The sequence below is a fragment of the Carcharhinus amblyrhynchos genome, unplaced genomic scaffold, assembly GCF_965287045.1.
Source record: "Carcharhinus amblyrhynchos unplaced genomic scaffold, sCarAmb.v2.hapA scaffold_42, whole genome shotgun sequence".
Classification (NCBI taxonomy): domain Eukaryota; kingdom Metazoa; phylum Chordata; class Chondrichthyes; order Carcharhiniformes; family Carcharhinidae; genus Carcharhinus; species Carcharhinus amblyrhynchos.
The window spans coordinates 2639363-2664111 of NW_027649783.1; the positions used below are offsets into that span (position 1 = coordinate 2639363).

Below are 24749 nucleotides of genomic sequence, written 5' to 3' on the forward strand. Positions count from 1 at the left end.
TCAATACGCTTGTGGGTTCTGTCATTTACTGTATGTTTCCTATCTGTATTAGACTTTCCAAAATGAATTAACCCACATTTGTCCGGATTAAATTCCATCGGCCATCTCTCTGCCCAAGTCGCCAACTCATCGATATTCTGCTGTATCCCCTGATGGCCCTCATCGCTATCCGCAAATCCACCATCGTTTGTGTTATCTGCAAACTTACTGATCAATTCAGTTACATTTTCCTCCAAGTAATTTATATATTACAAACAGCAAAGGTCCCAGCACTGATCCCTGAGGAACACCGCTTGCCACAGCCCTCTATTCATCACCCGTCAAAGGGGAAAACCCCGAAAGCCTGTGGGTGCTACTGTCAAATAAACTGGCTGTACTTTAACCTGGTGTTGTGAGACTTCTTACTGTGTTTACCCCAATCCAACGCCGGCATCTCCACATCATGACTTCATCGAAACAGACAGTGAAATGGAACATTGTTCAATAAATCGCTGATGAGTTGTCAAAAAAGTTGCCTAACTTTGAGATACTTTGAAAGGTTCAGGAGTTCGCTTACAGCGGGTGGCTCGTTGGTCTAGGGGTATGATTCTCGCTTTGGGCGTAGCGTTAAAATGCGAGAGGTCCCGGGTTCAAATCGCGGACGAGCCCTGCATCTTTTTTTCTAAAGAAAATTCTTTGCAATGAAGGTGGCGACAATGAGTGAAAGCCGAATCAGTGTTTACCTCCCGAGAACTCCCGAGACAGATAGGTTCTTGATTAATAAGGGGATCGGGGTGAATGAGAAAAGGCAGGAGAATGGGGATGAGAAAACTATCAGCATGATTGAATGGCGGAGCAGACTCAATGGACCGAGTGGGATAATTCTGATCCTGCGTCTCGTGGTCTTATGGTGATTCACTCAACTTTTCCAAATCACTCTGTCGGATATGGTGTAAGGTGGCACTGAGATAATGGGATGGAGAGAGAATGCGGTGACTGCAGTCTGACTCTGATTCTTCAAACCAGTTAGTGCCCCCTTGTAGAAAGTGAATGTGTCTGAGAACAGGAGAAAAGCAGGTCGTGAGACAGGGATTTATTTTCCATAAAAAGTAAAACAAACTTCGAACCAGTCAGTGTCTGTCTGAGAACTGGAGGGGAGGGGAGGGGAGGGGGTCTGCTCAAATAAAATTCACATCAATATTATCATCATCCATGTGTGTCTGACGGAAAATCTCGTTTAAAATTGCTGTCCGTGGAAACTTCGTTCATTTTTTAAAAATAACGTCCTCAAAACTAATCAATGAATTCTCAGTCAGAAACAGTGGTAAAGGGGAAACTGAACCTGTCCAGACAAGCCAAGTTCAGTTTACAGACTGTGTTATGGACACATCTCGTGTCTGATGAAATCAGCAACAAAGTTAGTTCCGTAATTATAACGAATGAAAATAACGACTCTTTAAACCAAGCGAGTGTTGGTGATATCGCGGTGGGCAGAACTGCCTTTCAAGCAGCTGGCACGGGTTCAATTCCCGGCGTCGCAATGGGAATTTGTTTAGAAATTTATCCTCATGTGTCTCGAAACAAATGGACATAAAGTTCAAACGCAACATTTGATGGGAATGAAATAAAAATAAATGTTTTATATTTTTCCCTAAATTTCGGAATCTATTTGCTTTTAATGAACATTTTTTTCGAAACATAGAAACAAGTCTCTGAAGTAATAAATGAGTTCTCATTCAGAGAGAAAGGTACAAAATAAAAGATGAACAAAATCAGCTCACATACTGCTCTCTGCATCATTGCTGTGTCTCATAAAGTTAGTGGAAATGTTACTGAGCTCCGGCTCATAAGCAGCTGCGATGGCCGAGTGGTTAAGGCGTTGGACTCGCAGCGATTCTGATATAAAATGTTTAAAAGTTGCAATTTGTTTCGTGGAGCAACCGCGTAAAAAAAAACTTCCGGTGTCCCTCTTTTCAAGAAGTGGAGTTGTTCTGCGGGCCGGGATGTACTCAGCTGGCGAACTGGGCCGAGTGTGCTGGAAATTCCATGAGAAAGATCATGACATGAAAAGAGAGAGAAATAAAGCAGCATCAGGGCAACAAGGACAAAACGGCGTCTCATATCAGAGGAAGATTCTTATGTAATTACTCACAGAACAGAAAGATCATATTTCACCAGAATACAGTGAATGAATGAGAACTTCAAAATGCTGCTTAGATGGTATGAAATTGTGTTCATTGAAACACATTGCTAAAGCTGCTCATTACTGGGCGTAAGACATCCCTGGTTATAACAGCTTGAGAAAGGAGGTTTCAGGTGGGAAAACAGGGAGGGATAATCGTTTTGGAAAACTAGGAATGGAGGTTTATATGTAATCATAAGAAATCAGTGAAAATTTCCTGTTTAGAATCGTGTTAACAATCTTGTTGCTACATTTCATTTCTTCCTGAAATCACACACAATTTTTGGCTTCAACTACTTCCTGTGGCAGTGAATTCCAGACATTTTGGAGGACGTTTAGTTCTGGAGTTCCCCATCATCGGGAACATTCTTTCTGAATCTACTTTGTCTAATCCTGTCAGAATTTTATCAGTTTCCATGGGATCCCCTCTCACTCTTCTAAACTCCAATGGACACATTTCTCGTCGAGTGGCCGTTCTAGGGGATTCTATAATTAGGGGATTGATAACATCCTTTGTATCGAGAGTCCCACACAGTATGTTGCCTGTTCAGTGCCATGGTGAGGGACATCTCTGATTGGCTTGAAAGGATATTGAAGTAGGAGTGGGGGCGGGATCCAGTTGTTGTGATCCATATTGTGATAAACAACCTTATCTCTGTGAAATGGATTCTAAACATGAAATGTTCACTGATTTCTCATGATTATTTAGAGTCCTTTTTGAGTAACGGTGGAAGACCGTGTAAAAGGACCTGTTTGGGGTTCATCAGCAACGAGGAAATATATTAAAGAACAGGCCCTCAGGAGTTACAATCTCTGGATTATTACCCGAGCCACATACAAATTGGCACTGGGGTGATTGACATAATGTAAAGTTCACTAGACTGAAGTCTGGAGCTGGGAGTGAAGTTACGAGGAGTGATTAGAAAAATGAGGGCCTTTTTCTCTGGGGTTTAATTACATTTTTCAGGATGTGATGGTGGGGGTAAAGAGAGCCGAATGATTTCTGCTGGTGGAGGCTGGGGGAACCCTGGGACCTGGTTTCGGGGGAGGATGGGTAGAGAGAAAAAGGGACAGAGTTTAACTCCCAGGAGAGAAGCTGAGTAACACTTGAGGCCACTCCAAGTTTTGGAATCTTGTCCTCACCCAAAAGGGAATTAGTGAATTGTTAACCCGGGATCGATATCTTCTTGTTAACAGTGGTTATCAAGGGTGACGGGGTAAAGGGGCGAAGGTGGAGATTGGAAACAAAGCCGCCTTCACCTTCCCGAATAACAGAGCAGGCTCGAGGGACTGAATGGACTCGTCCTAGTCCCAACCCCTGTGAGCAGATATCCCAGAGCATTTTAGTGAGTGCAGAAGGTTACAGAGATAGGGAGGGTTGTAGTGGCTGGTGGTGGTAGGAGAGGGAAAATAGTTGTAATTGCTGGAGGAGGTTACAGGGAGAGGGAGGGGTGTAGGAGCTGGAGGTAATTATAGAGATAAGTAGGGTTGTAGTGAGTGGAAGGCTTTACAGAGATAGGGAGGTCCGTAGATGCTGGAGGAGGCTACTGACCTATATCTGGGTGGACAGGTTTCAATCTCAAACTTTGCCAAAGGTGGAAAACTTGAAAATATTCTGAACTTTAATAAGAAGGATATTGATAATCTTCAAGAAGATGTAGACAGGCTGGTGGAATGGACAGACACGTGACAGGTACAACTTAATTAACGTAAGGAAGTGTGAAGTGAGACATTTTGGTCCGAAGATCAAGGAGAGACGATATAAAATAATGCGTACACCTTTACCCTTCCTAATCCCCATTGCACCTTTACGACGCTGAGATGCCACAGTCTCTTCACCCATCTCAGAACTCATGAATATCCAACCTGAAGTCTGCATTTCACCGTCTACTTGTACAGTGATCATTAAACATTTGGCACTCCAACTTTCCTTGGCATCTTCTGAAACGATTCCCTGCTCCGTCTGACAACTCAGTCAATGTCGTATCTTCACTTAGTGCCCTGCCCAAGGTAGGATTATCCTGCCCGGTCCCCATAGTGTTTCACCTTGCTCAGTTGTATTGCCCAGATTGCATACTGTTCCAGATTTTCGATTCTCCATTAATAATAAATGCATAACTCGACTTTACGTAGCAGAGTGGCGCAGCGGAAGCGTACTGGGCCCATAACCCAGAGGTCGATGGATCGAAACCATTCTCTGCTATTTCGCTTTTAGCAACAGCAAAAAGATTTCCACAACGGCTGCTTCAAAATGATTTGACATTTCCGTCCAGGATGCAGTAACTTTCTTCCTCTTCTCGTTACTAATTAGCATTTGAATGAGTAACAGATCGCTGAAATGTCATTTACTCACAGACAGACACAAGCTGTAAATGTTGCAAAGATACACAAGTCTAAGTTTTGCCCTTGGAGCATAACTATAAGGTTCATGGTGGGAGATATAGGAGGGATGTCCGAGGTAGATTCTTCACTCAGAGAGTGGTTGCGGTGTGGAATACACTGCTGCTGTGATAGTGGAGTCGGACACTTTAGGAACTTTCAAGCGGTTATTGATAGGCACATGGAGCACTCCAGAATGATAGGGAGTGGGATAGCTTGATCTTGGGTTTGAACATAACTCGGCACAACATTGAGGGCCGAAGGACCTGTACTGTTCTGTGTTCTATGTTCAAGAATTATCCCTTGAATAAACACTGCCACCTTTCAATGTTTAGCGGGTGAGTTTCATGAAGAGCTGAGTGTGATTCCCGCCTTTCTGCTTCTGTACAAATTTAGTCAAAGGAAAATTATCCAAATATATCTTCAATTCTCCTTGTCTTTCACAAAGAACTGGGCGTGTGTTGGATACAGTTTCAACAGTAGCTTTAAAAAGATAGAGAATGGATTTACAAATTTAAAATCCAAGGGTGACATCAATGCCTGAAGTGGTTTTCAGGCTGTGGCGACTAGAATAACAATGCACATTCTCAATTTGAATTGTTCAAAATCATAGAATGGAGCATCCATTGTGGATGAAAGGAAACTTTAAACTGTGCCGCTGTGCTGTGCTTCAGGAGCTGGTTTTACACAAATCTCCGTTAATGAGATGCTGTCTCACCTGCTGAGCATTTCCAGCATTTTTTGTTTTTTTTTGTCAGATTTCCAGCTTCCAGCTTTGCGTTGTGTTCTGTGCAGGTGTTTAACTGGAACAGGGAACAGGTTCTGATCAGCCCCGTGACAGATAGAGTAGAATGTATCTCCCAACTATCAGGCCTGCGAGATGAAACTTCAAGCTGTACAGGGGAGTGAGGAAGAGAGAGAGGGAGCATCGTTCTGTGAGGGACAGATTTCCTGTATAGAGGAGGAACAGGTCTATATTTCCACAACTGTTTTAACAGACATCAGATGTCCCAAGGTGAATTGCGATCAATGAAGTCCTTCTTAACAGTCCTTAACCTTTTAACTCTGAGATTATTGAATTTATCAATAGTTTCCACATCGTCAAAAATCCATCTAAGGACAAGTAAAGTAAAATTTCAGCCTGTGTCTCTGTGTCGCGTTGGTCTTCCAAATGATGGTAATTCAGTCACTTAAAGGTTCTGAGTTTGAGTCCCACCACAATCGGATTATGGATCAGGTTAGTAACAAACCAGTTGCTGCTTCATTGATGTGATTCACCTTCGGCACCGACATTTCCTGCTCTGCCATCTCTCCATGCTGTTTCTGTTAACCCGGCTCCCAGGGAAACCACTGACTCGAGAATAAATCACAAACCTTTCTTAAAGTTTGACACAACGTTCGCTGGTTGGGTGAGAAATTGTAACATCTTTTTCAATTAGATATTTCATTTCTTTTGGAAGATAAATAAGATTAAGGAACGCAGACACGCAACAACAACTTATAAATAACTACAATCAATGAATAAATACCAGTGTCCTACAACCTGGCAGTGTCTCCTTTTTCACAAATACCACCAGATCTGGAACGTATTTCCAGCATTCCGCTGAACGCACCCACAGCAGCAACAGGCTCTGTGGCTTAGTTGGTTAAAGCGCCTCCCTAGTAAGTAGGAGATCCTGGGTTCAAATCCCAGCGGAGTCTTGACTCTTTTTCAATGTTATTCTGATGTTTCTGCTGCGCTTGTTCTTCTGGGTCCCAATGGGCGTGGGTTTGGAAGGTGCTGCCAAAGAAGCTTCATTAAGTTGCTGCAGTGCATCGTGTGGATGGTGCACATTGTGTGTCGGTAGTGGAGGGAGTGAGTTTTTATACATGGGAAGCTAATGAAGCGGGATGCTCTGTCCTGGATGGTGCCAAATTTCTGTCGTTCTGTTCAAGTTGAATTCACCCAGACAAATGATCTCAGGAAACAAGGTGATTCGATTTCCTCCCACATTCCAAAGATGAACAGGTTGAATGGATTTGGCCATGTTAGATTGTCCCTTCGTCCCCAAGGTATTTGTATCAGTAGATGCGCGGAGTGGGTGTGTGGCACTGCGGGGATAGATCCTATGTGCAATTCTCTGTCGGAGGGTCGGTGGACGGTCGGTACAGGCTCGAAGGGCAGAATGGTCTCCTTCAGCACTGTCGGGATTGTGTGTTTCTCAGGCCATTTGACTGTGTTCGGAATTCCCTGAGAAAATAATGGAAATCTGTGTTGGTAGAACATTGAGTATATTTAGATGATTTTTTTTACTGCAAGATGATGAAAATACCTGGATCATCTCAACAAATAGTCGAGATATTTGTGGGGAGCCTCGAAATTTTAACAACGTTGGAGATTATCCACTGTGAAGGGAAAGGCAAAACTGACAAGCAAAATGGATTTTGTGACTGGCACAATTGCAAATATCATTGGGAAAAAAGAACCAAGGCTCCGCTGGGATTTGAACCCAGGATCTCCTGCTTACTAGGCAGGCGTTTTAACCAACTAAGCCACAGAGCCTGGCACTGCTGTCGGTAGGATCAGCGGAATGCTGGAAATATGTTCCAGATCTGGTGGTATTTGTGAAAAAGGAGATACTGCCAGAATTGGAAGGTACCTGTGAACTATCCGACTAAATATTGAACGGTTTAACGTGAGCTGGGTCCACTTACTGTTTTCAGACACACATTTGGTGTAAAATTAGAGATGTGATTCACACACACAGTTTTCTGCTCTGAAGGCAGCTGTGCTCCTTCTGTCGCACGAAGTGATTTAAAAAAGAAAATACTTTATTCATACGGGGTATGTGTGTCACTGGCCCGGGAAGCATTTATTGTCCAAATTAATTGTCTTTGAGTAATTGGCGATGAATTCATTCTGGAGACACTGCAGTCCATGTGGTGTATGTACACATAGGCTGCTGTTAGGGAGGGAGTTCCGGGATTGTGAGCCAGCCATGGGAACGGTGATATGTTTCCAAGTCAGGATGATGTGTGTCTCGGAGTGGAAATTACAGGTGGTCATTGTCCCTCTGCATCTGCTGCCCTTGTGCTGAGAGATTTCCTGGGTTTGGATGGTGCCTCGCGAAGGAAAAACAAGTGCCTGAAGTGGGATTTGAGCCCAGGCCCCGAAAAAAGATTGCGACCTGAACACAGCATCTTAAACAGATGGGTTATCCTGACTACATCCACCAAGGTTCAAAATCTGTGCACAAATCGAATTGAATTCCATCTTTGTAGCATTTACATTTCAAACTCGATACGTTTTTTTCCCCCAACTTTTGAACCCCAGCCAGAGGCCTGTATCTGAGTCCCATCCTTCCCCAAGCCGCCGGGGGGTGAGGAGCTTCTCATTGCTGCATTGCTCTGTTTGCTCAACTCAACAAAGACCCAATTCCCGCCCTACCTGTTCCTTACAGGAAGGTGTTGAGAGTGTCAGATCTGAGCAATGTGAAGTATCCAATTGGAGAGTTACATCCTGGCGACAGGAATATCTCTCCACAGCTGCTTCCGGAGCTGCTGAATATTTCCAGCATTTCCTCTTTCTGATTTTGTTTCTTCATTACAGGAGTTCATTTACTGACAACCCAAAACTTGTCTCTCGGGCCCAGCTCCCAGACACAGCTTTTCTGTGATCTTCAAACGGACAAGTTCACTCTTCACTTTCCTACACATATGCTTTAAAATCGGCTGGTCTCACACTCAGCACCCTGCGGCATCGCCTTCAAACCTCACCCCACCCTTCCACCGCCCACCAGGGTCTCAGAGGTGCAAGTACTTCTTAGGAATTGACAAAGGCAAGGGGATTACTGTGTTTGTGAGGGCATATAAAAGGTTAATCCACACTCACAAAGAGACTGTGAGAATCTCTCTCCCTCTCTATTTGATCAACAGAAGATACAGATTGTCTGCAGTCAGTCATTATCCAACAATATTCCCCCTTCCTATACAGTTACTGAGTGGGGGTGGAGGGATAGACACCGATAGAGTGAGTGAGGGCGGTGATAATTTATGAGATAATATATCAGTTACAGAAATCCTTGTAAATTCCGGCTTTATCCAGAAAGATTCTCTTGGAGAAACAGAACCTGCAGTCTCAGCTCTCACTGATATTATAGTAGAAACATATTGTTAATCCCACACTCAGGAACAGTGCTGCATTTGGACAGGAGATATGGGGAAAAGGAATAGAAACTGAATGGTCCAGTTCTGAGCAGTGTGCAGGCTCAGAGGGAGCTGAGGGTCAGAGAGATCTTTAAAGGAGAGAGGCGATTTTAAGAGAGTTGTCAGTAAGGCGGATTGGATGCTTGGCTTCAGAACCGGAGATACTGAGTATAAAAACTGGAAAGTTCTGCTCAATCTTTATAAAGCTCTGATTATCTGCGGCTGTTTTAGGATTGTACCCAGACCCAGTAATCACACTTTAGAAAGTGTGGGAGAGTCCTGACGAAGGTGAAGATGAGATTTACTGCTTTGGATCGGTCGATGATGGATTTTAGCTCAAAGGTTTGACTGGATAATTCGGATTTTATCTCTGTGCAGCTAACGGGATTGAGTGGTGATGTAAGAGACGTGTAAAATAAAATAACATATTGAACCAAGGTACACAGGGGGAGGTTGCTGCATTAGCTGCTGGCAGAAGGATTCAGGGACAGGCATTGAAGATTGAAGACAGGATGTGTAGGAGGCAGAGGACCCCACAGTGCGGAATGAGGCCGCACCGACCATTCTGCACCAACTCTCCGACAGAGAATCCCTCTCTGTAACCCCACCTAATTCCCCTACTAATCCCCCTGACAATAAGGGGGAATTTAGCCTGGCCAATCCGCCGAATCTGCACTTCGTTAGAGGTGGGAGGAAACCGGAACACCCGAAGTAAACACACACACACACGGGGGGACCGTGCAAACTCCACACAGACAGGCAGCCAAGAATGTTGGAAATGATCTTCAGTTTTCTGCCGGTTACAAACACTGGGGATTCCCCTTCAGTTTGTGGCATCTGGGAATCAGTAAAACATCCAAAAATAGAACTGAGAATAAATATAACCTCGGTAGGTATTCACATGGTACTGACATTCGGACGGTATACTCACGTGTCGACCGCGTGGCCTAATGGATAAGGCGTCTGACTTCGGATAGTGAAGGTATCAGAAGATTGCAGGTTCGAGTCCTGTCGCGGTCGTTTTATGCAGAAATCTGGTTGAAGTTCCCAAAAAAACGAAATGTCCTTCTTCAGTTGAAAGCTCTGCGTTTTCTTGCAAACATTGCAGGGCTCTTTCTCAGAATGTATTTCCTTGTTGTTTTGTTCATTCAATTTTCTAATCTCATTATTTTATCCTCCGCCCCAGAAATCAATCTTATCTTTGAGATCTTAATAAATTGTTGATGCTCCCGAATGGAGCAACAGGCTTTGATACAATCTATTCAATAGAATTCTGTCCAAACTGCGCTCTGGGCTTTCCTGGTGCCTGATAAAATCAGCAACTGAGGAAGCTCCGTAATTAAAACTAACACAAATATCAAGGCCATGTGCAGCGTGAGCGATGGTGGTATAGTGGTGAGCATAGCTGCCTTCCAAGCAGTTGACCCGGGTTCGATTCCCAGCCATCGCATAGATAATTAATTTAGAATCTTATCCGCGGCCTCTTGGACTTTAAACGGAGTCAACAAACACAGGGTGAACACAATATTCGACAGTAATAGAGGTTTTTTTCCCCATTTTCTCTTCCGACGTAATTAGATTTCAATGGAAAAATATTTAATAAAAAAAAACAAGTCTCCGACCTAATAAATGAATTCAGAGACAGAGATACAAAATATAAGTTGAGGAACAAATTTCAGCTCACACTCTGTGCTCTGCACAATCCTGGTTCCTGATGAAGTTAATATCTGCACATTACTGAGGTGGTTACATTATTCTGGTAAATAAGCAGCTGCGATGGCTGAGTGGTTGAGGCGCTGGATTTGAAATCCAATGGGGTTTCCCCACGCAGATTCCAACACTGCTCATAGCGCTTATGGTTGGGAATGTTTGCTTCAGGCAGCCATCCTAGGGAGTTTTTGCTATGAAGTATTTGGATCTCCATCATGCATTCAGCTGCATGGTTCTGGGCCAGGTGCAGGCAGCTGAGTTTGGAAAGGACACCTGGGTATCCTCGGGTTGGTATGGACAAGATGGGCCGAACGGCTTCCTTCGGTGCTGTCACTTTGGTTCTTTCGATGGTTCCATGAGCAAAATCATAACGTGTTCCATGAGCAAAAACAAATCAATGAATTCTCAGTTAGAAAGAATAGTAAAAAGGTGGCCTTAAACTGTCCAGAAAAACGAGACAAGCCAAGTTCAGTTTGCAAACAGTCCCATGGACAGACCTGGTGTCTGATGAAATCAGCAACGGAGGTAGTTCCGTAATTATAACTGATTCCACGGATATTAGAGGGAGGTTTTTCACACAGAGGGTAGTGGGGATATGGAATGCTCTGCCAAGTAAGGTAGTGGAGGCAGGCACGCTGGAGTTGTTTAAGAGTAACTGAGACAGGCACAGCAGTGGGTTGGAAATGGGAGGGTGTAGGAGATTGTTTTAAATAAGGTTCATTAGCATTGGGACGTCCCTGGTAATGTAAAAGGATATGGTCTGAAAATAATGTTTTTTCTCTTTTCATTCACAGGTTTAAGTCGGTCCGCCTTGTGTCCAACGAGGGGCATACACGCGATGGGTTGTACTTGAGCTGATCTTGAATGTTCGAGATTGGCCCAGTGCTTCATGTCGTTAGTGTGTGCTTAAACTGGACCAGATACTGGGCAAGACGACAGCTCAGTGACTATCACTGCTTGCTGTGCAGACACATGGATTTGGGCCGGTGTCTGCGGGAGTTGGCGCATTCTCCCCGTGCTTGCGTGGGTTTTCTCCGGGTGCTCCGGTTTCCTCCCACACCCGAAAATGTGCTGTTAGGCTGATTGGAAGTAATAAATTGTCCCTAAATTAGTTTCCCTCAATGTGGATGGTTATAAAAACAATAGATAGGGGTCATGGGTGGAGGGGGGGAACTGGTAGTATTAAAATGGCGGCGCGGGCTCGTTGGGCCGAAGGGCCTGTTTCCGGGGCTGTTTTTGTTCTTTGTTCTTAAAATAAGGGCTGCTTAAGCGTAGTGAGCGATGGTTGTATAGTGGTGAGCATAGCTGCCTTCCAAGCAGCTAACTCCGCGTTTGATTCCCGGCCATCGCAGTAGCAATTTGCTGCGAACTTTATCCACTTCCTCCTGTGTTTTCAACCGAGTGGACAAAACCAGGGCGAGCGTAACATTTTATGATAATGAAATACAATAGAGATTTCTCTTTTTCTTTTTATTCGGAACTAATTTGTTTGTAATGAAAAATTACTGAGATACAAAAACAAGTCTCTGACCTAGTCAGTGAGTTCTCCGTCAGAGACAAAGATACAAAAGTAGAGGAACAAATTTCAGCTCACACACTGAGCTTTGTACAATAACGGTGCCTGATGAAGTTAGTATGAACGCTACTGAGGTGATTATTAGGCAGCAATGTCATGGAGCTGCGATGGCCGAGTGGTTAAGGTGTTGGATTAGGAAATCCCATGGGGTTTCCCCGCGCCGGTTCGAGTCCTGCTCGTAGCGATTATCACTGAAAGTGTTTGCTTCCGGCAGCCCCAGGGCCGGAGCACGTTTTGGTGCCAAGTATGTGGATCACCATCATGCTTTCAGCTCCATGGCTCCGGGCCGAGTGCAGGAAGGTGAGCTTGAAGAGGACACCTGGGTGCCCTCGGGCTGGCATGGACAAGATAAGCCGAATGATTCAGTGTTGTTCCATGAGGGACATCATAATGTGAGCAGATTGAAAAACAACAGCATCAGGAGCGCAAGGACAAAACAAGGTCTCATTTCAGAGAAAGATTCTTATGGAATGACACACAGAACATAAGAAATAAATTTCATCAGAATGCACTGAATGATCATTTCAAAATGCTGCTTGGATGATATGACATCGTGTTCATTCAAACACATTGCTGCAAGCTGGTCATTATTGGGCGTTAGGAACTCCTGGTTATAGCAGATTGGGAATGGAAGGAGCAGCTTCACATCTGCACATTGACAGGTCAAACTGTGTCTCAGATTGACAGCTCCCAGGACAGGTTTTCCTCTCCTCTCGCTCTGTGCTGTGGATTCTCGGGGATTAGTTGGAGTTTCCCAGCTCAGTAACTGTGAAAGCCTCTGAGGCCGGCGATGCTCACAGTGTCTGTTCCCCAGATTCAGGGGGCTGCAGCCAATCAGAGCTGTGCCTGGGTTAACCCAGAGCTGGTTCAAATGGTGATATTGTTCACAAGCTGAATTCTATTCGATCAGATATAGATACAGATTGTGTGCACTCAGTCACTAAACAACAAGATCCCGCCTTCATATAGAGTTGATGAGAGGGGATGGAGGGATAGAGTGAGTTAGAGCAGTGAGACACAGATCTGTTCTATTACTATGCCCCTTTCTGTTCCAAACTTGTTCCCTGTTGTGTAAAAGAGATTCTCCGTGAGGATTTTTTTTTGTCTGTAAATTGTTGCATGTTGTGTTAAGATGTTCCCTCTTCTGGTGTAATACTCCGGTTGCATACAAAATCCATTTAGTACAGATCGAGGTTTTATATATAGAACATAGAACACTGCAGCACAAACAGGCCCTTCGGCCCACAAGTTGCGCAAATCACATCTACATCTACCAAGCCATAGAACTTTCTGTAACTTCCAAACACATTAGATCCCGTATACTCATCCAGAAGTCATTTAAAAGACCCCAGCGAGTTCGCCTCTACCACCGCCGCCGGCAGCCGATTCCACTCACTCTCCACCCTCTGAGTGAAAAACTTTCCCCCTGCATCTCCTCTGTATTTGCTTCCCAGCACCTTAAACCTGTGTCCGCTCGTAGCGACCATTTCAGCCCTGGGAAATAGCCCACGAGAATCCACCCTATCTATTCCTCTCAGCATTTTATAAACGTCTATCAGGTCGCCTCTCAACCTTCGTCTCTCCAGGGAGAAGAGACCTTGCTCCCTCAACCGAACTTCATAAGGCATGCCTCCCAATCCAGGCAACATCCTTGTAAATCTCCTCTGCACCCTCTCTATAGCTTCCACATCCTTTCTGTAGTGAGGCGACCAGAACTGCGCACAGTACTCCAAGTGGGGTCTGACAAGGGTCTTATAAAGTTGCAGCATTACCTCCCGAGTCCTAAACTCAATCCCTCGATTGATGAAGGCCAGTGCACCATACGCCTTCTTGACCACATCCTCCACCTGCCAGGCCGATTTAAGAGTCCTGTGGACCCGGACCCCAAGATCCTTCTGCTCTTCAACTCAGCCAAGACTCCTACCCTTGATATTGTACTCCTGCATCCCATTGGTCTTGCCAAAATGGACCACTACATATTTATCCGTGTTGAAGTCCATCTGCCACTTCTCCGCCCAGTCCTGCACCCTATCTATGTCCCGCTGCAACTTCTGACATCCCTCCAGACTGTCCACAACACCACTAACCTTCGCATCGTCGGCGAACTTACTAACCCATCCCTTCACTTCCTCATCCAGGTCATTTATGAAAATGACAAACAGCAAGGGTCCTAGAACAGTTTTTGGGGGAAAGGGGAAGCCAAATAACAGTTTATGTACTCCAGGTAAAAGTCACAACTGCTTCATAGCTACCGTGTAGTTGTTCTATCGTCACTGTGAACAGGAGTAGTAGAGAACGCTTTCGATCCATCGATCTCTGGGTTATAGGCCCAGCACGCTTCTGCTGCACCAGTCTGCTACAGCGAAGGCTCGACTTGCTCCCAATGAATGTAGTCAGGTAGATTTTCACTCCTGTATCGTTTAATCGGAACACCAGTGTGAGGAGGTATCACTGCATCACACCGAGATTACAATAGACAGAGAAAAACACACAGTAGCAGCGTGAGAGATTGCTTGGACACATGGAACGATTTAAGCCATTTGACTGTGTTCGGAATTCCCTGAGAAAATAATGGAAATCTGTGTTTGATGAAATTACAGCATTGAGTTTATTACAAATGTTTTTTCTTTAACTGCAAGATGATGAAAATACCTGGATCATCTCAACAAGTAGTCGAGATATTTGTGGGGAGTCTCGAAATGTTTCCATCATTGGAGATTATCCACTGTGAAGGGAAAGGCAAAACTGGATCTTGCGACGGGCACAATTGCAAACACCAGTGGAAAAGAACCAAGGCTCCGCTGGGAATTGAACCCAGGATCTCCTGCTTACTAGGCAGGCGCTTTAACCAACTAAGCCACAGAGCCTGTCACTGCTGTGGGTGGCCTCAGCGAAACGCTGGAAATACGTTCCAGATCTGGTGGTATTTGTGAAAAAGGAGATACTGCCAGAATTGGAAGGTACCTGTGAACTATCCGACTAAATATTGAACGGTTTAACGTGAGCTGGGTCCACTTACTGTTTTCAGACACACATTTGGTGTAAAAATAGAGATGTGATTCACACACACAGTTTTCTGCTCTGAAGGCAGCTGTGTTCCTTCTGTCGGACGAAGTGATTTAAAAAAGAAAATACTTTATTCATACGGGGTATGTGTGTTATTGGCCCGGGAAGCATTTATTGTCCAAATTAATTGTCTTTGGGTAATTGGCGATGAATTCATTCTGGAGACACTGCAGTCCATGTGATGTATGTACACATAGGCTGCTGTTAGGGAGGGAGTTCCGGGATTGTGAGCCCGCCATGGGAACGGTGATATGTTTCCAAGTCCGGATGATGTGTGTCTCGGAGTGGAACTTACAGGTGGTCATTGTTCCTCTGCATCTGCTGCCCTTGTGCTGAGAGATTCCTTGGGTTTGGATGGTTCCTCGCGAAGGAGAAAAAAAATCAGCATCAGAATTGGGATTTGAACTGAGGGCTCGAGAGAAGACTGTGACCGAAACAGAGCACCTTCGACAGATCAGTGATCCTGACTACTTGACCCAAAGTGCAAAATCTGTGCAGAAATCGAATTGAATTCCATTTTTGTGGCATTTACATTTCAAACTCGATGCGTTTTTCCCCATTTTTGAACCCCAGCCAGAGGCCTGTATCTGAGTCCCATCCTTCCCCAAGCCGCCGGGGGGGTGAGGAGCTTCTCATTGCTGCATTGCTCTGTTTGCTCAAATCAACAAAGACCCAATTCCCGCCCTTCCTGTTCCTTACAGGAAGGTGTTGAGAGTGTCAGATCTGAGCAATGTGAAGTATCCAATTGGAGAGTTACATCCTGGCCACAGGAATATCTCTCCACAGCTGCTTTCGGAGCTGCTGAATATTTCCAGCATTTCCTCTTTCTGATTTTGTGTCTTCATTACAGGAGTTCATTTACTGACAACCCAAAACTTGTCTCTCGGGCCCAGCTCCAGACACAGCTTTTCTGTGATCTTCAAACGGACAAGTTCACTCTTCACTTTCCTACACACATGCTTTAAAATCGGCTGGTCTCACACTCAGCACCCTGCGGCATCGCCTTCAAACCTCACCCCACCCTTCAACCGCCCACCAGGGCCTCAGAGGTACAAGTACTTCTTAGGAATTGACAAAGGCAAGGGGATTACTGTGTTTGTGAGGGCATATAAAAGGTTAATCCACACTCACAAAGAGACTGTGAGAATCTCTCTCTCCCTCTATCTCTCTCTCTCTCTCTCACACACACACACACACACACACACACACACACACACACACACACACACACACACACACACACACACACACACACACACACCACCGCCACGGCAAATTGTGAAATGTCTCATCAATAAAAAAAGATATCTGGAATTAAAAGTCTAATGACCATGAATCGAGTGTCTTAAAATAACACAGCTCGTTCACTAATATCCTTTAAGGAATGATTTTTTCCCTGGTCTGGATCTAAGTGTGACCCCCGACACACAGCAACTTTGGTGACTCTAAGCTGCCCCCTGACGTGACCTGTCATCCGCTCAGTTCAAGGGCAATTTAGGATGGACAATAATTGCGGGCCCAGCCAGCGACACCCACATCTCAGGAATGAATGAAGAAATTAATCGGAGATTTCAAATGAGGGGATATAGAAAGTCAGTTGCATTTCCAAAGATTGTCAGATACAGGATGAATTTTGAAACTATGTTTTAGTTCCGGAAGTTGACTTGTACAGGCACAGTTTAACTGATAGAATCAGAAAGATCCCAATAATTATTGAACGGCAGATAATGCAAAACACAGTCTGAATACAGACAGATGCACCCGAGAAAGAATTCCTGTGGGTCGCTGGCCCGGAAAGCATTTGTTGCCCAAAATTAATTATTTTCGAGATATTTTTTCAGGGAATTCATTCCTGAGCCACTGCGGTCCATGTGGTGTCTGTACTGATACATTGCTTTTCGGGTTGGAGTTCCCGGATTGTCAGCCAGCCGCAGAAACGGTGATATATTTCAGAGACAGGATGGGATGTGTCTCGGAATGGAACTTGCCGGAGGTCGCTGTTCCTGAGCCCCTGCAACCATTGTAATTCCGGGGGAAATATTTCGCGGGTGTGGATTGTGTCTGGAACAGGGAGGGTAAAAATGTCAGCAGTGGGACTAGAACCCACGCCTCCAGAGATGATTGCGACTTAAGCACAGCGCCTTAAACCACTCGGCCATCCTGACGACCTGAGGCAGGTTATGAATCCGCACAAGTCGATTTGAATTCCATCTTCATTGTCATTCCAATAAAAACTCGATGTGCTTTTTCCCCCATTTTTGAACCCAACCTGGAGTCCTGTCTCTCAGTCCCATCCTCCCCCAAGCCGCCGGGGGGTGAGGAGCTTCTCATTGCTGCATTGCTCTGTTTGCTCAAATCAACAAAGACCCAATTCCCGCCCTTCCTGTTCCTTACAGGGAGGTGTTGAGAGTGTCAGATCTGAGCAACGTGAAGTATCCAGTTGGAGAGTTACATCCTGGCCACAGGAATATCTCTCCACAGCTGCTTTCGGAGCTGCTGAATATTTGCAGGATTTCCTGTTTCTGATTTTGTTCCTTCATTACAGGAGTTCATTTACTGACAACCCAAAACTTGTCTCCAGTGCGCAGCTCCAGACACAGCTTTTCTGTGATCTTCTCACAAACAAGTTCACTCTTCAGTTTCCGACACGCATTCTTTAAAATCGACTGTTTCACACTCAGCATCCTGAGGCATTGACTTCAAACATCACCCACCCATTACTGCGCACCCCCCCCCCCCACCCACTCCCAGGGTCACAGGGGTACAAGTATTTTTTTCAATTAGAGTTCGGAGGAGCAAGGGGCTCACTATGCTTGTGAGGGAATAGAAGGGATTAATCCACAATCACAAACAGACCGAAAATGACTTCATCTCTCTCTTACACACACACTCACATGCATCCTCACACATCCATCACACGGCAGATGCTGAAATTCGGGATCAATAAAAATGCCTGGAATTAATGATCTTGAGTCGATTGTCGGAGAAAAAAGAAACAGCTGATTAACTGATTTATTTTGCGGACGGAATTCTTACCCAGTCTGGTCTGGATGTTATTCCGGATCAACAGCAATGTGTTTGATTCTGAGCTGCCCTCAAAGTCCGGGTCTCTGGGGACTCTTGTTCGAGTCCCAACACGGCAGCTGGTGGGGTTTGAATTCAATACAAAATATGTGGAATGAAGATCCTATTTATGCTTTCATCCATTGTCAATTACCGGCATAACCATCTGGTTCACCAAAGCCCTTTGTGCAACGAAATTTGACGTCCTTTCCGGTTTGGCCTCCGTGTGACTCCAGAGCAACAGCAATGTGGTTGACTCTCAACTGCACTCGGGCCACTATGATTGGGCAATAAATGCTGGCCAGCCAGTGACGCCCATAAATGAATACAAAAAATTTATAATTGCGGATTAACCTGCACACTTTAGTTTTGGAATAATAATCGAATTCAAGTGAACCTGCCGTGACCCCTCTCTGAGGCAGCATTTCCTTTATGCTGCTGTTGCTTCTTTTGGCGATTACCTCCAATACAAGGGTCATGGGTGGAGAGGAGACTCATAATGTTAAAATGGCGGTGCGGGCTCGTTGGGTCGAAGGACATGTTTCCCGTGCTGTGTTGTTCTTTGTAATATCTGCCCTCTGCTTCTCGATCCTACCAACAATGAGAACAAACTTCTACCAATCATCTGACGAGACCATGAGGATTTGCATATTTTTGTCAAATCTCCTCAGAACCTTCTCTTCTCCAAGTCGATCAGTCGCAGTGTGTCAAACCATTCTCAATAAATAAAATTCTTCATCAATTGAACCATTCTGGTGAAACATTTCTGCCACCTTCTGAAATCTTTTATAATATTCTTATAAATTGCTGTGCAGAAAATGGAACCAATATCCATTTGAAACCGAACCCAATTTAAATGCAGGCTTAACATAGCTTCTGTTCTTTTGTACTCAGTACCCCATTGACAAAAAAAAACACACAGGGCACTGTCTGATTTATTATGATCACTCTCCTCACCATCCTGCGTACAGGTCTGGTCACCCTATTAGAGTAAGGATATTATTCAACTAGAAAGAGTGCAGAAAAGATTGACTAGAATGCTACCAAGACTTGATGGTTTGATTCACAAGAAGAGACTGGATAGGCTAGGACTTTTGTCTCTGGGGTTGGGGGTGATCTTCCTGAGGTCTACAAAATAATAACGGTCATTGATCAGCGAGATAGTCCATATTTTCTCGAAATTGTAGGGGAGTCTAAAACTGGAGGGCATACGTTTAAGCTGAGATGGGAGAGGTACAAAAGGGTGCAGAGGGACATTTTCATTTTCTGCGGATGGTGATTGTCTGGAACAAGCTGCCAGAGGTAGTAGTAGAAGTGAGTATGACTTTATTTTTTCAAAGCGTTTGGACAGTTACGTGAGAAAGATGGCTGTCGAGGGATATGGGCCAAACGCGGGAAATTGGGGCTAGCTTAGTGGTTAAAAAAGGACAAGTTGGGCTGAAGGGCATTTTTTCATGCTGTAAACCTCTAGGATCATCCCTGTCAACTTGGAAGATATATGTACATATTTGCCTCTTTAGAACTGTACCATATAGTTTATGTTTTGAACCTGGGTTCTTCCTTCAAAACGAATCAATTCACATTTTGATGCATTTACTTTCATCTGCCTTATTAAAAATGTCCGTGCTTTTGGAAGTTTGTGTAAACCGCATGAACAGTATTACCTTTACCAACACTCTCGGTTACAATTTCAAAATACTCAAAACAGTTCAAAAAACATTGTTACCTTAATAACTCGGAAGTTGGAAAGTTATTTCCAGTCTCTTCGCAATTACACTGATCATGTATTTCAGTATCCTGAGATGCATGGCACCCAGTCCTAGCGTGGAATCAAACACGGGTAGCCTCTCCATACCTCCTCTTCATTGAGTTAATTACCTCTGGAGTGGAATACCGAACAGTTTCACAAAGATTCACTTCCTGCTCAGTGGAACGCCCGAGACATAGTGAAAATATAATCAATTCAAAACCAAACTGTGACCCCACTCCCCCTCCCGCCCACCTCCCCCACCGCCCCCGCACCTCCTCCACCACCACCCACCCCCCCCCGCCCCCCCACACAGCATTGTCAGACCTCAATTTCTTTCTGACCAAAATACAACTGAACACACGATGCAAGAATCCCTGACGCGACAAGCAATGGACAGCCCTGATTGATTCATTGGGATAAGTTTCCAGTCTGGTTCCGTGGGTGAACATTCTTGAAAACTTTTGATTTGCAGCATTGAGAAAATTGTCGGGATGTGTTGCTGGATTTCAAACCTGATCTGGAGACATGTAAATCCCGCCATCTAAAACGCAACGTGTTTTTTTTTCCAAATAAACAACCAACATTTGGAACCAAAACTGGCAACACGTGAGGGCTCGTCCGGGATTTGAACCCGGGACCTCTCGCAACTCCATACAGTGCAACCCCCGAAGCGAGAATCATACCACTAGACCAACGAGCCATCAGTGCGCTAATTTGTCAGCGAATAAACTTCTATTAACTAGCTATCCTTTCAGACTGTCATTTGAAAGGAACATTGAAGGAAAACACAGCAGATTCAGGGGGAAATGCGATCCTCGTTGTCTTAGACCCTGAATATTCAACAGGATGTTCAATGTTGGGATTGTAGCTTCTCTCAGCGAAAGAAATTCCCATCACATCAGTTCAAGGATTGTTGTGAAGAACAGATTGAGCAAAGTGTAGAAGACCAATGCGGAAAAGTGTGAGGTGATTTACGTTGGTAAGAGTAACAGGAGTACAGAATAAAGGGCTAATGGAAGTGTCGACAAGTAGAGAGATCTCGGTGTACATGTGCATAGATCCCTGAAAGTTGGCACCCAGGTTGATAAGGTTGTTAAGAAGGCGTACGGTGTGTTAGCTTTTATTGGTAGAGGGATTGAATTTCGGAGCCGTGAGGTCATGTTGCAACTGTACAAAACTCTGGCGCGGCCGCACGAGGAGTATTGCGTACAGTTCTGGTTGCCGCATTATAAGAAAGACGTGGAAGCATTGGAAAAGGTGCAGAGGAAGTTTACCAGGATGTTGCCTGGTATGGTGGGAAGGTCTTATGCGGAAAGGCTGAGGGACTTGAGGTTGTTTTCGTTAGAGAGAAGAAGGTGAAGAGGTGACCTGATTGAGGCATACAAGATGATCAGAGGATTGGATAGGGTGGACAGTGAGAGCCTTTTTCCTCGGATGGTGATGGCTAACACAAGGGGACATAGCTTTAAATTAAGGGGTGATAATTATAGGACAGATGTCAGAGGTAGGTTCTTTGCTCAGAGGGTAGTAAGGGCGTGGAATGCCCTGCCTGCAGCAGTTGTGGACTCGCCAACTTTAAGGGCGTTCAAATGGTCAGTTGGATAGGCATATGGATAATATTGGAATAGTTTAGGTTGGAGGGTCATTAGATTGGTTCCACCGGTCGGCACAACATCGAGGGCCGAAGGGCCTGTACTGCGCTGTAATGTTCTATACTCTATGGTTGTCCAGCTGGGGAAGACTGCACTCGCCTCGTTCCATTCTTACCTTTCTGGTCAGTGGCACAATATCACCCGCAATGGTCACTCTTCTCCCTCCTGTGTTGTTAGTTCCCGAATCTTTGAAGGATTTATCCTTGGCTCCCTTCTATTTCTAGTCCTCACCTCTCGGTGTCATAATCTGAAGATCAGTGTTAGTTTTCACACGTAAGCTGATAATACCCAGTTCCAGCTCACCATCAGCTCTCAGAACCAATCTCTCTTATTAAATTATTAGATTGCTTATCCAGCAGCTTGTACTCGATAAGCAGATAATTCCCCGTTAAACATCTGGAAGGCCAAAGGTCCCACCACAAATTCCATTCCCAGTCAATGACTCCATCACTCTCCCTGGTCACTGTCGAGGCCGAAACAAACTCATGTAACCTTGGCACATCATTCCACCTGGAAATGAGATTGTGACCACACATCTGTTCCTGCACCAAGACCACCTGTTTCCAGCTGTGTAACTTCACACATTGTTGATAATACCTGATCTCAACTGCTCCTGAAACCCTCATCCATGTTTTTGTTACCTCTGGACTTGCTGATTCAAATACACTCCTCCTGCAGATTTTGTTCCCTGAAGGACATTAGTAAACTGCATGAGGTTTTATAAAAATGGACAATTAATTCAGGGTTTGTCTTGAATTAAAATTTCACCATCTGCCCTTTTGGGTTTTGAACCCAGCTTCCCAGAGTATTACCCAGGATCTCTGGATTACTTGTCCACTGCCACTGCCTCCCCCAAGCATGACCAGGACTGGGATTTGAAACCTCGCCTTTTCCATTACCCTCATGAAAATCTCGATCAAGTTCATTAACTATGGGATTACTGAGGGGCTTTCCTTAATTATTGTGCATCAGCACAGGTGGGTGTTTTTTTTACCTCTCCGGTTATTATTTGGAGAATATTACATATTGAACAACAAAGAAGAACACAGCACAGGAAACAGGCCCTTCGGCCCAACAATTAAACTGATATGAAACTGATTGGACTCATTTTTACAGCCATTTCTGAAGAGGTGTCTTTACCCTTTGCAATTCTCCACTCATTTGGCACCACCTATATAACGAGCTGGGTTAGAAATTGCCTCCATTGCCACTGCAATTTCCACCCTTATTTCCCTCAGTATCCATCGATCCGTCTCTTCCAGTCACCAGAACACAGCAATTAAGAACAGACATTGCACATGGCACTTTGACTCTGTTCTACCATTCAAATCGATCATGAGACATTTATTTATGTCTTCATTGCCAGACAGTGAAAACACAGTCACAGTAAAAAAAAACAAGAGCAGCAACAACAACATCAGGCAACACACATATAGAAATCACACTATGTTTCTGACAAGTGTTTTTCTTTAACCCTACAGTGCAGAAAGAGGCCCTTCAGCCCATCGAGTCTGCACGGACCACAATCCTATCCAGGCCCTACCCCGTGATTCCTACATTTTTTACACGCTAATTCCTCGAACCTTCGCATCTCAGGACACTAAGGGGAAATTTTAGCACAGCCAATCAACCTAACCCACACATCTTTGGTCTGTGGGAGGAAACTGGAGCATCCGAAGGAAACCCACGCAGACACGTGGAGAATGTGCAAACTTCTCTAATTGAAGCCAGGTCCCTGGAGCTGTGCAGCAGCAGTGCAGACCATTATGCTACCGTGCTGCCCCGTTAACCATCCGTGGAGGTCAGTTTGGATGTGGCCGGTTAGCTCAGTTGGTTAGAGCGTGGTGCTAATAACGCCAAGGTCGCGGGTTCGATCCCCGTACGGGCCAGTTTGCCTTTTCCCTTAAACTGAAGTATATTGGGCGGCACGGTAGTCCATGCTGAAATTGCCTCTGAATGTCCTGAGATTTTTTGATTACGGGCAAATACGTAGGGATATGGGGGTAGGGCTTGGGTGGAATTGTGGTCAGTGCGGACTCGATGGGCCAAATGGCCTTTTTATGCACTGTAGGTTTTCTATGATTCTATGAAGTGTTCTAAAAGTCACTACATTTTCAGCATTCACAACAAATTCGAATGTTTGAAATATCAACAATTCTATGCGGGGAAAACAAACTGTGAGTTTTGAGACATGAACCAAATTTCTGCAGTTTATACTGACATCCACCCAAAATACATTATCTATGAATACATAATTTTCCAAGCTTGGGTTGTAAGGCCATGTATCAGAGAATAGGATAGTGTAGAAGAGGCCCTTTGGCCCATCGAATCTACAGTGATGCATGAAATGCCCTGGCCTGCCCAACTAATTCCACTTGCCAACACTCGGCCCATTGAGCAGAAAGCAGGCTCAGTGCCACAGACTGAAAGGAGGTTTTAGTTCACATGGGCAGCATGGTCGGCGGAGGCTTAGAGGGCTGAAGGGCTGCTCCTGTGCTGTAATTTTCTCTCTTCTCTGATATTTAAAGAGTACACATTGATTTACACAGCCAGAGACTGACAATTAGAGGATGAATCCCATAGGCAGTTGCAGAGACTGATAGGTAAAAGTAAACCCAGTCCCTCATATAGTGACCGAGAAGGACAGTTACAACATTAATCCCAAACTGACAGAGCATCGCAGGGAGGGAATGAACCCCGCAGTCACTCTCAGCTCCCACTAACTTGCAAATACACATTGAGTCCCCAACAGTACCACGGACAGAGTGACTACATCAGTCACATTGAACACCAGGCAATTACTATTCAATACAATGTGATCAGAAGTGATAGAGAAGGAAAAAGGGAAGTGTGGTGAGAAAGAGATAGAGGAACAAATCTGTCTGCACATCATGGATGACAGATACAGTATTAATTCCATTCTCTCACAGACAGACGCGGAGTTGCCGACGTTGGACTGGGGTGGGCACATTAAGTAGCAGCAGGACACCAGGTTAAAGTCCAACAGATTTATTTGGTAAGATGAGCTTTTGGAGTGTCGCTCCTTAACCTGATGAGGAAGATGAAAACATAATGAAACAATAGACTAAAAGTGGCCACGAAAAATACACTGGCCAGCAAGATTAAGGAAAATCCCAGGGCTGATTGTACATACATAACGAGCAAGAGGGTAGCCAGGGAGAGGGTCGGCCCACTCAAGGACAACGA

At 44.8% G+C, this 24749-nt stretch overlaps 10 non-coding genes across 10 annotated transcripts; 6 read left to right on the top strand and 4 right to left on the bottom strand.

The window, feature by feature from the left end:
- Nucleotides 1-4292: 4292 nt before the first annotated feature.
- Nucleotides 4293-4364, top strand: trnam-cau (transfer RNA methionine (anticodon CAU)). The gene has a single exon. It is a non-coding gene; the product is annotated as a tRNA-Met (tRNA).
- Nucleotides 4365-6167: 1803 nt separating this feature from the next.
- Nucleotides 6168-6241, top strand: trnat-agu (transfer RNA threonine (anticodon AGU)). The gene has a single exon. It is a non-coding gene; the product is annotated as a tRNA-Thr (tRNA).
- A 767-nt stretch (nt 6242-7008) lies between these two features.
- On the bottom strand, nt 7009-7082 carry trnat-agu (transfer RNA threonine (anticodon AGU)). The gene has a single exon. It is a non-coding gene; the product is annotated as a tRNA-Thr (tRNA).
- A 2579-nt stretch (nt 7083-9661) lies between these two features.
- On the top strand, nt 9662-9745 carry trnar-ucg (transfer RNA arginine (anticodon UCG)). Its single transcript is given in 2 exon segments — nt 9662-9698; nt 9710-9745. It is a non-coding gene; the product is annotated as a tRNA-Arg (tRNA).
- A 358-nt stretch (nt 9746-10103) lies between these two features.
- trnag-ucc (transfer RNA glycine (anticodon UCC)) lies at nt 10104-10175 on the top strand. Its single transcript has one exon. It is a non-coding gene; the product is annotated as a tRNA-Gly (tRNA).
- Nucleotides 10176-12112: 1937 nt separating this feature from the next.
- Nucleotides 12113-12195, top strand: trnap-agg (transfer RNA proline (anticodon AGG)). Its single transcript has one exon. It is a non-coding gene; the product is annotated as a tRNA-Pro (tRNA).
- A 2609-nt stretch (nt 12196-14804) lies between these two features.
- trnat-agu (transfer RNA threonine (anticodon AGU)) lies at nt 14805-14878 on the bottom strand. The gene has a single exon. It is a non-coding gene; the product is annotated as a tRNA-Thr (tRNA).
- A 2281-nt stretch (nt 14879-17159) lies between these two features.
- On the bottom strand, nt 17160-17242 carry trnal-uaa (transfer RNA leucine (anticodon UAA)). Its single transcript has one exon. It is a non-coding gene; the product is annotated as a tRNA-Leu (tRNA).
- A 3258-nt stretch (nt 17243-20500) lies between these two features.
- trnap-cgg (transfer RNA proline (anticodon CGG)) lies at nt 20501-20590 on the bottom strand. Its single transcript is given in 2 exon segments — nt 20501-20536; nt 20555-20590. It is a non-coding gene; the product is annotated as a tRNA-Pro (tRNA).
- Nucleotides 20591-23357: 2767 nt separating this feature from the next.
- Nucleotides 23358-23431, top strand: trnai-aau (transfer RNA isoleucine (anticodon AAU)). The gene has a single exon. It is a non-coding gene; the product is annotated as a tRNA-Ile (tRNA).
- Nucleotides 23432-24749: the final 1318 nt, after the last annotated feature.